This window comes from Choloepus didactylus, chromosome 3 (genome assembly GCF_015220235.1).
Source record: "Choloepus didactylus isolate mChoDid1 chromosome 3, mChoDid1.pri, whole genome shotgun sequence".
Classification (NCBI taxonomy): domain Eukaryota; kingdom Metazoa; phylum Chordata; class Mammalia; order Pilosa; family Megalonychidae; genus Choloepus; species Choloepus didactylus.
The window spans coordinates 172,263,736-172,276,741 of NC_051309.1; the positions used below are offsets into that span (position 1 = coordinate 172,263,736).

At 38.9% G+C, this 13,006-nt stretch overlaps 1 pseudogene; it reads left to right on the forward strand.

Moving 5' to 3' along the window:
• The first annotated feature begins 9,907 nt into the window (after positions 1-9,907).
• Positions 9,908-11,608, forward strand: LOC119530536 (annotated as a pseudogene).
• Positions 11,609-13,006: the final 1,398 nt, after the last annotated feature.

Consider the following 13,006-nt stretch of genomic DNA (forward strand, 5'->3'; position numbering starts at 1 on the left):
GACCCCTCTTCCAGGCCGTGCACCCCGGGTCCTCTGTTGAGGGATGACTGTGCTATGTCACAGGTGAGTGCCGTCCCCCCAGGGCAGTTCTGGGCTGCTGGGCTGTGTAGGGAGGCTCCCAGTCTGCTGAAATGATGGCTGAATGGGGCTTTGTTAATTCACACTGCTCCACCTTCCCAACTCTGGGACAATCAGCTGAGGTTGCAGGGAAGGCTAATGTCCACGCCCAGTTTTGTGGTGTGTGCCTGTTATTTGAAGCACTTCCGTCACACTGGGTTGTCTGGGGCAGCTCTGGGCTATGGGGCTGGCGATGGGCAGGAGTATTTCCTGTCCAGCAGGATGATGGCTGTAAGCAGACACCCCCCTTTTCTTGGGAAGTTGTGGTGTTTAGTGAATTTTCTCAGCCACTGGATTATTGCCTTTTGTCTCAGAGCTCTCTTAGTTCTGCTCTTGACTTGACCTGCCCAAATTGCAAGTCTTTGAAGCTTTCTGTATTGGGCTTCTTAGAGTAATTGTTTTAGAAAAAGAAAAAAGGATTAAAAAAAAAAAAAAAAGGCTCCTCACAGATCTAAGGGGTTATTGAAATGCTAAGAGACAAAGCAATTAGGGCCATTAAGGAAAGGTCCACAGGGCAGAGAGATCAGCTTTTCTTCGGGATTTGCATATGTGCCTCAGGGCCTGGGCTCTGCCCTTCCCCTTTCTATGTTTACCAGAACTCCAAAAATCCTCCGCTTTTATTTTGGAGTTTTTCGTGTTGTTTTTTTTCTATGCCTGTCTCCTCTCTGCTGGGCTGGCTGCTCTCAGATTCTCTGGTGTCTGGTCTCAGTCTATCTATGGTTGGAGTTTGGATCAGTAGAATGAGTTTCCGATAAGGGGTGCCACTGCAGTTCTCCCTTCTCCTTCCCGGAGCTGACAGCCCCTCCTCCCACGGGACTGAGCCTGGCAGGGAGGGGCGCGGGTCCCCTGGCCGCAAAAACTTACAGATTTCGCTGATCTCAGCAGTTCCACGTTTTCATGAGTGTTGTATGAAGTATGCCCAAAGTCAGATTGCTCTGTGGTGTCCAGTCCACGCAGTTCCTGGCTTTCTACCTACTTTCCTGGAGGAGTAACTAAAACATACAGCTCACCAGTCTGCCATCTTGCCCCGCCTCCCAGTATTCCGTTATATTTATGTCCATTAATTTATTTAGCAAACTGCCACTATTTTCATCTATACATATATAGACATAGATAATATAGACAAGTTATATACAAATATATATTAGATATAGATAAGTGTATTAAATCCTCCTTTTCTTATTACAAAGAGAATTTCAATGAATATTTCTCAAGCTAAACCTCTGTACATATCTTTATTTCCACAAGAAAATATATAATTTAAAGCACCAGATTTTTCCATACTTTATCCTGCTTGTTTAAAAAAGAATCTTTAAAAGTCATTTGACATATTTGAATATGGATATGTTTCATGATTAATTTTTTATTTGCAGTTTTTAAGACTTTTACTTCGAAAAGATCATTAAAATTGGTTACAAGCAAATGTATAAACATGCATATAGAAAAATGTTACATGTAAAAGAGATTAGAAACCACGTAACAAAGGGGAGAATAGCTGTATAAAGAAGCAACCATGAGTTAATTTTCAGCTGAATATCTTGACAGTCAAAGTAAAAAAGGAAATATTATAGGTAGAGTAATTCTCATACAATAAAAGAAAGCTCATCAGCTCAAGAGAGTCAGAATTGTTTTCTGGTACTTACTTCCAGCAGAAATGTATACCATGTATCTTTATATGAAGATACTGATCAATGAAATTTTCTTCATCCAATATTTCTTCTTTGTAAAGTCAAGGGCACAATACTTAATGTATTTCAGGAAAGACATTTCTATGGGAAAAGCTAATATAGTCCAATTAGATGGACTTTGATCTAAATTGCTGCAAAAATCAAATGTAGAGGAAGTTGCAATATGTCTTATAGATTGCTTGTTTCTACTATCCCTCATTTGAATCATACATTTTATAGGAGCTAAATCAGAAGGGATTATAAAATTGCCTGATGGCAGGCTCAACACTTACTTGAAAAGCCTAGATAACCACTAAGTTGAGCTACACAGAACAAAATATAAATAATTAGGCCTGGAAAAATTTTAAGGGTAGCTATTACTATCAGTGAACTGCCTTGACCATAAATGAATTTCAGGACAGTTTAGGTAGATTGAAGCCTGCCAACTCAATAGCCCTCAGGTGTTATTAAATGGATAATGGGGCCAGGTATGCAGAGTGTCAGATTGGACCTGCTCACCAAAAGGCATTCATATTCAAAAATATGAAAATATTGTGGCAGGCAGTTTCCTGGCAGAATTTGGCCTGCAGACAGCCAGTTGAGACTTGTGCTGACAAATAATTTATTAGAAGCAGCAGTGATTCCTGTTGAGCAAGCCAGAATAAGTTCACTACAAAATGTACAGCCAATTGTTGGATAAAAATATTAAAAATATTCACTATTTGAATGTTGGGATTCATCTGCCAAGGAAAACCTATTTTAGTTCTTTTAACAGTAGTAGGAAATCAGGATGAAGGGCTTCCTACCACTGCTCCTAATCCATGATGCTTCCACTGCATTATCAATATAGAGAGGATTATTTTTCTATTCACTATAACAAAAGGATATGCATCCACTTACTCAAAATAACAACAACAGCAATAATAATAGACTATTGGTTTATGTTGATAAGAGAATAGAACACAGCTTTCTTTTATTCTTATTTGGAATGGGCCAGTGTATCATCCTTTTCCATGCTGATTTTGGTAGGAGTATTACGAAGAATTCATATGCACTGGAAAGGCCCCTGTTCCATCTTGGCTTTCTTAACTCCATAATTTAGCCATTCTTTGATATAAACAGTCAAGGTGAAAGATAGCAATATTGAAGAATGGAATAGATTTAAGGGAGAAGTAACCACTTTTAACCTTAGTTAAAGGTCAAAGCACGTATTTCAGGAAAAATACACAGGGAAATGATTTTTGCGTAAAGACTTTCTATGGCTCAGATTTTTTGCAGACCTCAATACAAGCACCCCATTCTCACAACACTATTACATTAATGAATTGAGTTTCTTAAACATGTGACTTATTTTAAACACCGTAAAGATTTTCTTTAAATTAGATTAAAATAGGGCCCAGTCAAGTTGAAACTAGACATTGTGCTGGTTTGGATGTATTATGTCCCCCAAAATACCATGTTCTTTGATGCAGTCTTGTGGGGGCAGATGTATTAGTGTTGATTAGATTGGAATCCTTTGATTGAGTGTTTCCATGGAGATGTAAATCAACTGTGAGTGAAATGTTTGCTTGGATAATTTCCGTGGAGGTTTTACCCCAGCCATTCAGGGTGGATGTTAATTGGATCAACTGAGCATGACATGTTGAAGAGGAGCTGCAGCTAAGAGAGGACAAAATGCCCCAAGAGCAACATTTTGGAGAATGCCATTTTGAAATGCAACCTGGGAGCAAGCAGACACCAGCCACGTGCCTTCCGAGCTAACAGAGACATTAGTGTTTCTACACCCCCTTTAAATAAAGAATAAATAATAAATTCAGAGGGAAAGAAAAACATCTGTTAACATAGAATTCTTTTCATCTTCACCTTTGCCTCTACCCAAATATTTTGTCAAGAGGCTAGCCCAGCATTATTCAATACTGTAGCCATTAGCCATATATAATATATAAATTTAAATATAAATTAAATGAAATAAAAATTTCAGTTCCTCGGTTATACAAACCACATTTCAAGTGTTCAGTGGCCTCATCTAACAGATACTATATTGGACAGTGCAAATATAGAACATTTCCATTATAGCACAAATTTCTAGATAACATAAAAAGAAACTGAAGGCTCTCCCATAAAGGAAATTATACAGAATTTCACAATTCACTTATAAATATACCTAATGAATAAGGAGTCTGAATTGGTGTTTAATTACAAAATGATTTTTTTTTTAATTTCCAACTATGTACATGAGCGATACTGGATCAAATTTGCCTCTCCAGCTGTTGATTGCTACCTTAACAATGCCGTGGGTTGATTCCATAGTGACTTTTTGTTATTAGAGCAATCATTTTCCAATAATCAAGACTCACTCTATTTATTTATTTTGAAAACTTTAATTCCACTTTGAGTCAAGGCTCTTCTCCTCTCTTATCCCACCCCATCCCTGTTACCCCATGTAGATTTTAGTGTTTGAAGTGGAGGAGGGGGATGTGGTCTATATCTGAAACATTTCCTTTTCTTTCTTCTTATAGGCATTTGGTACTTTGGATTTGAAGACAAGATGGTGCGGTCGCAGTTGATTTGTCTGGGGGGGGGGGGGCGGCCGGTTGCTGAACCCTCGGCTCTCGGCGTTGCTCGGAGGGTACCGGCGGCGGGGGCTCTTTCCCGGAGGCGAGGGCAAGGCGGGGGACTGGGCCCGGTCCCCGGCGGAGGCGTGCAAGGTGTGAAGGGCGGCGAGAAGGAACAGGCAGGACACGGTTTTTTGAGGGTGAAGAAGCCAAGAGAGTTTATTAGGGGTGAGCACAGGTTATATAGGCTGGCATAGAGGGCGGGGGTTGTTACAAGCCAATGCTGAGGGGATAAAGGCTAGGATTGGTTCTGAGAGGGTGCGGAGGTTAGGATTGGTTCTAAGAGGGCACGGAGGTTGTTTGAAAAGGGGCGGGAGTTGCTCTGGCAACGGTGTCTGGCAACAATGTATGCGCACTGGTGGTGATGGGAGTTGCACTGGCAACGGGGAGTGTCCGGGCAAGATAAGGGGGTGGGGAAAAGGCGGTTCCCTCCGGCAAGCCTCCCCTAACGGTGGTATTTTGGGTGAGGAAATGGGGCCTGCCTCCGGCCTCACTTTCCCAGGCCTGGGGGGCTGTGGAGGGCGCTGTCGCCGGTGCCCACCACCCTCCCCAGGGGCGGATCCGGTCCCCTGGCCCAGGCCCGCCAAGTTGAAGCACGTAATCAGTGTCCCGCAAGATGGAAATGTGGATAGGGTGGCAAAGCTCTCCTGTGTGACTGTCTCCATGATGGTGGTTGGGAGGGGTCCTTGCCTTACCTAAAGCTGATTTCCTCTGATGCTGATGGCCTTTTTTGGTGGTAGCCTCTCCATAAGGGATGTGCATGTGAAGTTTCAACCTGGCCCTCTCTCATTTGGATCTCCTCCCAATCTCTCGGGGCCTCTCCAAGGGGCAACTTATCTCCCTGAGCCACACCACAAACATGTCATCAAACATCAGATGACACAAGCAAACACTTCTCTCTGCTTTCCCATAGTGAAGGAGGAGAACTGAAAAGAAAAGCATGTCATGCTTCTTGCAAGAGAATGAGTTCCAAATTCTGCATCTAGGTAAATATCCTGGGATATCCATCTCCCATTTCTCTATCACCCTTCCCTCTGCTCCCCCTCCCCCAGTCTTCATGAAGATTTTAGTCAAGACCACTCACTTGGCTCCTATACCTACAAAATTTGAATGTTCTCTTTCCTCAAGTTCTGGGACAGCAGGAGGAATGAGAAGGGGCAGAGGGGAAGAGAAATTTCAACTGGTGTTGGTAGAGACAAATGTCATATAGTAAGACTTAGCAGCTATTAGTAGCTTTGGAATAAGGAATACTTAGTGCCTTGTGTCCTCAGCTTTGGGTATCAGCCACAATCTGAAACAACAGGAAAAATCAAACTCCACGTTATCTTACATATGCAATAGATATTAAAATGTCTTAAATTTATTCCTTAAATTTTCCATTCTTCCATAGTAAAGAAAAATTTTAGTCATTTGGAAGTTCATTCCAGAACAGTTTCCAAGTCAGAATAAGTAAAACCATTTGCCTTCTGGTAACTGATATTTCAAGGTTTCACATTTGCTGATTTGCAGCCAATCTCAGGGAAGAACAGCTCTAATTTATTTGGATAGAAGGAAAAGCATAACCAACCACAATGGGAGAATGTATGGGCTTCTTAGACCAGGCCATTAGAGATGGAGTCAGCCAACGGTTAAGAATAAGGGTAGGTCGGGGAGGAATGTAGACCTGGCATCGTGGGACGGAGAACATCATCTTGACCAAAAGGGGGATGTGAAAGGAAATGAAATAAGCTTCAGTGGCAGAGAGATTCCAAAAGGAGCCGAGAGGTCACTCTGGTGGGCACTCTTACACACACTTTAGACAACCCTTTTTAGATTCTAAAGAATTGGGGTAGCTGGTGGTGGATACCTGAAACTATCAAACTACAACCCAGAACCCATGAATCTTGAAGACAGTTGTATAAAAATGTAGCTTATGAGGGGTGACAATGGGATTGGGAAAGCCATAAGGACCACACTCCACTTTGTCTAGTTTATGGATGGATGAGTAGAAAAATAGGGGAAGGAAACAAACAGACAAAGGTACCCAGTGTTCTTTTTTACTTCAATTGCTCTTTTTCACTCTAATTATTATTCTTGTTATTTTTGAGTGTGTGCTAATGAAGGTGTCAGGGATTGATTTAGGTGATGAATGTACAACTATGTAATGGTACTGTAAACAATCGAAAGTACGATTTGTTTTGTATGACTGCGTGGTATGTGAATATATCTCAATAAAATGAAGAAAAAAAAAAAACAAACAAACAAAAAAAAAAAGTTAAGGAAAAGTTTTCCTGGATTATGCTTAGGACAAATTAAACAATTGAAGTATATTTTCCAAGGCTTGATAATCAGTATTCTTTTTTTTTTCCCCACGTATAAAATCATTTTATTGGTATAAGTATACATATTAATAAAATCCCTTCAGCATATGATGTAGGTGAATATTTGTGAAATGTCTTAAAGAGCAGTAGCTTGGTGTAAATCTCCCTGGCAATGCAGAATATGACTCCTGGGGATGAATGGGGACCCGGCATCGTGGGATCGAGAGTATCTTCTTGACCAAAAGGGGGATGCAAAATGAGACGAAATAGTTTCAGTGGCTGAGAGATTCCAAATGGAGTCGAGAGGTCACTTCTGGTGGACATTCTTATGCACTATATAGATAACACCTCTTAGGCTTTAATGTATTGGAGTGGCTAGAGGTAAATACCTGAAACGACCAAACTCCAACCCAGCAGTCTGGACTTCTGAAGACAATTATATAATAATGTAGATTACAAGGGGTGACAGTGTGATTGTGAAGACCTTGTGGATCACACCCCCTTTATCTAGTGTATGGATGAGTGGAGGAATGGGGATAAAAACTAGAGGACAAATGGGGTGGGATGGGGGGGATGATTTGGGTGTTCTTTTTTCACTTTTATTTTTTATTCTTGTTCTGGTTCTTTCTGATGTAAGGAAAATGTTCAGAGATAGATTGTGGTGATGAACGCATAACTATGTTATCATACTGTGGACAGTGGATTGTATATCATGGATGATTGTATGGTGTGTGAATGTATTTCAATAAAACTGAATTTAATAAAAAAAAAAAAAAAGAATAAGGATAGTTAATTCACGAGAGGAGGGCCACTTACCTTAGATTAATACTTTAACTTCTTTGGATTTCAGTTTCCTCATCTATAAAAATGAGAATGGCAATAATAGTACCTACCTCATGAGGTTTTTGTGAGGATTTTAAAACAGTGCTTGGTTTATGGCAAGCTCAACTTAGGTTTACTGCCTTGGCCTATTGAGTATTGAATTCAGCTCACGAACTAACATTTGTCCAGAAGACTAAGAACAGACTCTAGAAAAAATTTAACACATTTTTTGTTGTTTTTACTCAGAAGCTATTAAAAATTGTGTGAAACTGGCATTTCACCAGTGAAATTACTTCCACACCACAGTAGCATGGTTCCGTGACATCATATGATATGGAAAATTTTTGTAGCATATATTTGTTCATCTACAATTGCAGTGTTATTTAAAGAAATTTAGGGAAAATATGTTAATGTTCATATGATTAGTTTGTCAGAATACAGAAATAATTGAAACAAATATATTTTAATTTTAATACAATTATTAAATTATACCAATCTTCCCACAGATCACAATTCAGTTTTCATTACAGACTTGAAGCATTTTTTTTTAATTCAGGCAAATAAGCTTCTATTTAATATTAAATATTTAATTGTTCTGTCAAGGTACCATTTTATATAACAGCCACATTGCATTATATTATAACAACATTGTTCCAATTGATCCACATCCTCGCCAACACTAATATGATCTATATTTTTAAAAGCTAGATATTGTAATAGATGTGTTTAGTGAGTAGTATCTCATTATGGTTTAATTTGCATGTTCCTAAAGATTAATGATGTTGAGCATCTTCTCATACATCTTCTTGGTTAAGTGTTAGCTCAAGTATTTTGACCATTTTTTTTGGCTTGTTTGTTTTCTGAATAATGATTTTGAGAGTTCTTAATGTATTCCGGGTGCAAGTCCTTTGTCAAATATATGACTTGCATATATTTTCCTCCAGTCTGTGGCTTGCTTTGTCATTCTCAACAGTATCTTATGAAGAACAGAAGTTCTAAATTCTTGTGAAGATAAATTTATCACTTTTTTTGGTTAGAGGATCATGCTTGTAGAGTTGTATCCATGAAATCGTTGCCCAAACCCTAGGTCATAAATATTTTCTTTTACATTTTCTCCTGAACAATTTACAGTTTTGATTTTACATTTAAGTCTATGACCAGTTTTGACTTAATTCTTGAAAATCCTGAGAGGTGTGGATCAAACATTTTTTGTTTGATTGATTTTGTGTTTTCATTTTTGCATATGGATATCCAATTATTGAAAAGACTATTCCTTGCCTTGGCAGCTTTATTGAAAATCAATTTATAGTATATAAATTGGTCTCATTCTGGACTATTTTTATGTTCCATTGATCTGTTCGTCTCTCTTGATGCCAAAACCATACTGTTTTGATTTCTGTAGCTTTATCATATATTTTGAAATCAGATAGTTTAAGTCTTCCAAATTTGTTGCCAAAGTCATTTTGGCTGTTCTAGATTTTTTTTACATTTCCACATGAACTTTATTGTTTAATTTAATTTTAATTTCCATGTCTTCATTGCTAGTTTATAGAAATACAGTTGATTTCAGTATACAGTTATTGTGTCCTGCAGCCTTCCTAAACTCACTTACTACATCTAGAATCTTTGTAGATTCAATAGCATGACGTATCTTCTTCCATCCTTCTAGTTTTAACCTATTTGTGTCTTTATAGCTAAAGTGGTTCTCTTGTAAGCAGTATATAGTGAGTCTTGTTTTTTTATTCAAGCTGACTATTTCTGTCTTTTAATTAGAGTGTTTAAATAATTCAGGATTATTCCTCTAAACATTTTGAGTAGTTTTATTTTTTCCCTTGGCCTGAAGTAATTTCCTCACACACAAGCACTAATCTACAATTAGCTGAGACCTCTGAAGTTCTCTGAAGCTCACTGCTCTCGGGTCCTTTGCCTTACCTTAGCCTCCAATGTTTCCAAGCTCCTCCTCTCAATTCAGTCAATCACAGACTGCCACGTGTGTTCTCCCTGCCTTCAACATAGCCTGGAAACTCTCCAGGCAGTGAAATGTGGCAGTCACAGGACTCACCACATTTGTTCCTCTTCCCTCAGGGATTACTGTCATTGTTACCTGATGTCCAATGTCTTGAAAAATCATTGTTTCATGTATTTTATCCAGTTTATTGTTGTTTAGGCAAGAGGGTAAATCTGGTTCCCTGTTACTATGGAAGTTCTTCCATTTTTGTTTTTGACAGGATTAAAATGAGCACCTGCACTGGTAAAGCCTTGTTGGTTCTCTCCCAGTTGATGGACATGGAACCCTTAATTGCCTTCTGCTAATTCTGTATGCTTCCCATACCACCAATGGCCCATTTCACTTCTGCTCCAATTGAACAGTGACCTGTACTCAGGAATGGCCCTAAAGGGGCCGTGCTTTTTGCTCTTCCTCGCCCTGTTTAAGGGTAGCAGGACAGGTAGATAGGAACACTCACTGGGTAAAGTCTCTAAGTCCCAAGTGGAAGGAGCACAGATGAAAGAAGGAGATCAGTGCAAACCTCGGGCATATATTTTAAAAAGCACCTGCCCTTAACAATTGAACTGATTACCATCTTTTCATTGTACTGTTCTTTAAACTCAATGCCATTCATGCCCTTTATATACTGTATTTAAACTGTCTTGGATAAAAGCCATATGCACTTCCACTTTTCATGATTTCTTCCTTCCCTATTCCAGGCCCTACCTGACCATACAGCCCAAGAAGAGCCCAGACTGAGGTCCCTAAGCTAACAATCCCCATCTTCCACCAACCAGATTCACCTGGTAACACAAGAGGTCCCAATGCACATCTGTGAAAAAGTCAGCCTATATCTCAGTGCTCTGATTATACCTTCCCAAAAGTAGTCCCTTGGCCCTGTTGGGCTCCAGGGGTAAACAACTGGGGCTCAGTTGGCCCTTGTGGATCAATCTGGGAAAGATGACTAAGAAGTCATCAAAAGCAGACATGAGGCTTGAAAGCAGGCCCACGCATTTGCACAGGGCATTCTGTGGTCCCTGAGAACCTGGAGAGGTGGAAGGTAGAAAGGTGGAAGCTCTGGTGTACAGATGTCATAGCCGAGTTATGAGTGGCTGGGTAGCTGGAAGAGAGGGCACTCACGGCAGCAGCTCCAGTTGTGCAGTTGTAAAGGGAACTGCCCCACTGTAAAACTTTCATTAAGGAACCATATCTGAATCTATTTAAAAAAAACAAACAGCTAAATACTTCTCGTGAGGAAACTTGTTCAACATACTTAATGTAAATTACTTGGAAAAAATCAAACATAAATTTAGTGACTGTAAATATTTTTACCCAGGGAAATTTGAAGCTTTCAGCAGATTTTTTTTCTTACTGGTCAGTGGCCAAGTGATCAACAATAAGCTAAAATACAAGGAAGTATCTGCAGAGGAGACTAAAGAGCTAGAAGGAAATGAAGTGTACTCTTCAAAAACAAAATATTCAGGCCCCAAGGAAGCCCACACCATGCAGCTAATGAGGGTTGAGGAGCAGCAATCCTCAATGGGAAAAGGGGAGGGGGATCCCAGGAAGAGCTACCACCAGGACTACTTTCCTGATGAGCTGCACAGGTTCTGTGTACAACCACTTTGATTTTGAGATATATTTGGGAAAATACTGGCCAGAAGAAAAAATGATAAATTTTTCTTCATGGTGAATAAACAAGGACAGATCCAACTTTCTAAGTACTATGAACACATGGAGATTAATAAGCAGACGCTTCTGGAAACAGAAGTCATAAAGAGCTGTCTCTCTCAAGCCAATAAACAATGTTCTTTCATTGAATGTAAGGATATTAAGCTCACATATCATCAGTATGCAGCTCTCTTCATTGTGGTTGGAGTTAATGACCCTGAAAACAAGAAGGCTATTTATGAGTTCATCCATAACTTTGTGGAAGCTTTAGATGAGTACTTCAGCTGAGTGAGAGAATTAGATATGTTTTATTTGGATACAGTACACATCATTTTGGATGAGATAGTGTTAAATGGCTGCATTGTGGAAACTGAATGGACAAGAATTCTTGCCCCTCTACTAATTTTTGATAAGATGTCAAAAACCTGAATAATGGAAGGCCTGGCTGGACAAGAATGATTTATATGAAAAGCAAATGCCATGAAATACCTCTCAACATCTGGAACCCAAAAGAATCTGGAAGACCACACATTGCAAAATGGGGTATCTTTCCAAAGTCGTCATAAATAGGCATTTTCCACATTTCTTAAATAGAAAACAAAACTGTATTTTAAAATATGATGTACAAGGAAAAAAATTATCTAAACTGAGAGATGTAAGTTTTATTTTCTAACTGTAGGCATTTTTTCCCACTTTAAAATTTGGGTGAAAAAGAGGGTTTTGGTCCATGCTTTCTTTCTTTATTTCCACTATTAAAAATTGTATTATGTTGTGGTATCATGTATATAGCATACAATTTGCTATTTTTGGCCATTTTTCAGTGTACAATTCAGTGGCATAGCTTTTACGGTGTTGTGCTACCATCACCACCTTCCATTTACTAGGGCTCTTTCATCTCCCCAAACAGAAATTCTTTACCCATTGAACAATAATTCCTCATTCCTTTACTCCCAGCCCCTGGTAACCTCTAATATACTTTTTGCTCTGTGAAGTTGCTTATTCTTGATATTTCAAGTAGGTGGAATTGCATAGTGTTTGTTCTTTGGTGTCTGACTCGTTTCATTTGGCATGGTGTTTTCTGGGTTCATTTATGTTGTAGTATATATAGGAAATTCTTTTCTTTTTATGGCTATTGGATGTACCACATATTGTTTATCCATTCAGCTGTCAATGGGCAATTGTGTTGTTTCCACTTTTGGGCTGTTGTGAACAATGCTGCTATAAACATAGGTATACAAGTAAAAATATGTATGTATATAGAAAATCAATTCTAAACAGTATTGTTTGTGAGAGATACCATTATTTTTGTCTGCAAAGTATTGGTTTCAAGAAGCTTGATCCCCATAATCAGGCTTTTGTATCCAGTAGATGTCATAACAAATAAATGAACACTTAAGGGAGATTTTTCTGCCAACTACAAGGTGTCATAAAGAAGGTAAAGGAATGGTGTTTTCCAGGGTTTTCCTTCAGTTCACTTCACCTCAAACACTTGATCAAACTTCACTAGCATACAAGTTTGTCTTGTGGAAATAAAAGGGAATCTTCCAGAGAAAAATCTGACCATTTCCTGCCAAGACATTACTCACTCAGATTTATTTGTACTCATTTGCAGCTGACTGAAAAGTGGTTTATTATTGCTTTGGGGGGGAGTGGAACTTCTTATTTAAGAGAAATAATCAGAAAAAGGTTTTTATAAATTAACAAGATTTTTTATTATTGTCTTGGGTCAGTTACAAAAGCTGGAGATTCATTTAAATGTTTCTCTTATTATACTCTTAAATAAAATTCACAAACCAAACAGGAAACTAGCTTCATTAACCAATTGCA